Genomic DNA, 2,294 nt, shown 5'->3' with positions numbered 1-2,294 from the left:
CGTGTGTCTTAATTGTATTTTTGTAATGTTGACTTTGGTGTCATGTAAGTTATTTTATTTTTGTGGATAACTTAATATTTTTAAACCAATAAAGAAAGACAGAGTAACGTCTGGCGTGATGATGAAAACCCTTTCCATTCATTCACCTGCAGTCACAAGAACAAGCAGATGTCACTGGAATACTAGACTAAAAAAATTCCCTTTAGAATCTGAACTTTAAGGGTTATTTAACCTAAAATTCAAACATCACTCATTTTCTTCTCACCCTCATGGCGACTAAGGGTTGCGATTATTTTCAGACTTTAGGATTGCATACAGTCTACTATCTACACTGGAAGCACTCCCAATAGTTAACCAGAGTACTTCTGGTTTATATTGTTTGTTATTTGCAAAAAACAAGCATAAAATATAGACTTGCTTGTTTCTTTCCAGAACAATTATTCCTATCAAGTCTTAAATATTAAATGGACATTACAGATGAGCAGTTTGGAGGTATAGGGATGTTTTTAAGTGTCTTTTTGGACAAAGTTCTTTAACTGAGCTCCAGTCGCTACATTAAAATGAACATACATGTTTGCCTAGAACTCTAAAAAGGAACAGATAACTCCCAACCCTTAGTCAACATGAAAGAAAGTTACCACTGTTTTAAAGGAAGCACAGCATCAGGGACTTCTCAGGGGCATTAGTCGCCTACTGGGCCTCCTACAGCAGGTTGAGCAATGTTTTCTCCATGTTTTTACCCTCAAGTCACATTTTTTTTTAGGACGCCTTCACCGATTACATTAGAGCAGTTATGGCTAATGGATAGGCATGATATGTACCTTAAATGAAATCCAATTGAGTATAAACAACCGTCCTGAAGCTTTAGTGACACGATTCAGATACTCCTTGTGGAATCAGAGAGGTAGAAGGGAGTATTATGAACCACAACATCTGCATAAGCAAAGAGCCACAAACCAAAACCACAAACAGTTATGAACAGAAAAGATCAGTAATGTTTTTCCTTTTCGTAGGATGGAAAATGTTGTCTTGACACAACCTGTGTTCGTCTGACACTTTGTAGTTGATGCAATAGTTTCACCTCCATTGTGAAGACGAGTGAATTTAGAGCCGCTAGATCAAGGAATAATGCGTCTCATTCATCAGGTTTCTGTTGCTGCGGCTGAAACCGGAACTTCCTGCAGCTGATAAAGTAAACTTCAGGCACAAGTTGAGACTTGGTCACACCCAAGAGCTACGCTATTTAATAATGAAATGTCGTATTTACGAAGTGTCAGTCAAGAGAACACGCCTGGATGGGAGTAAAACTCTTCAAAGAAACGGTCAGCATCGTATCAACACTTCTGAGTGTTCACTGAAACATTCATGAGGAAACGGGCGATGTACAGATGCTGCAGGAGAAATGAGTTTGCGGGTTAAGAATAGAAGCAACTCTGACAGCATCTGTTTACTTTGAAAGTATCTCTTGCAATCTTACACTTGACTTGGTGACTTCATCACTCCCCCCAGGGCACAGAGCACATTAGTGAGTCAGGACACTCGACAGGATTTCTCTCCGCACGCAAGCTGCAACTGCTGAGGGAGGTTTACCATGACCACGTTCCTGAGCTGCTGTGGAAATACGTCACAGCAGGAACTTTTTAATGGTAACAACAATGCTTAAAATGACTTTAATCTTTATGACGCACCAACTTTACTTTAAAAGTGTTTTTTTTAGTGTTCCACGTCACTGTGGAAAGTCATGGAAACAAATTTTTTTTAAAAGCACAAATTAATAATAAGTTTAGTGTCTGTTGTTTTGTGTTGGTTTAAGTGTCACTTAATGAGTGTTATGAATACATTTCGGCCTAGTGGCCAAACTAGTGCAGCTACTCCTTTAAGAGGTCCAATATTTTAAACCAAAGTAATGTTAGGAGTAACTAAAAACAGATGCATGTCAACATTAAGACCTCCCTTGTATAATAGGCTACTTTCCAGCAAGCAGAGATAATAACTGCTCCGGTAAGACATAACGTTTGGAAAGAGAAATTAATGAAAGATGAAAACACAGATTTGTTTGTTCTTCAAGTAGTTTTTTTGTGAAGTGGAGACATGATTGGAATTTGACTCAAACCAATCATGTAAAAATGTAACACTTTGTAACTTATTTTGTTTCTTTTAAAGGTTATTTATATACAGTACATACATCGTCTTATTTATATACAGTACATACATCGTAACAACTATTACTTTTATTTTTCTACCCGCTTCTTGTTGTTACGTTTTTTTTATTCCCATCATATTTAGGCTCTTCC

Source organism: Callionymus lyra, chromosome 12, assembly GCF_982586985.1.
Source record: "Callionymus lyra chromosome 12, fCalLyr1.hap1.1, whole genome shotgun sequence".
Taxonomy (NCBI): Eukaryota; Metazoa; Chordata; class Actinopteri; order Syngnathiformes; family Callionymidae; genus Callionymus; species Callionymus lyra.
The sequence above is the reverse complement of the archived record's forward strand: the minus strand, read 5'-3'. Positions refer to the sequence as shown.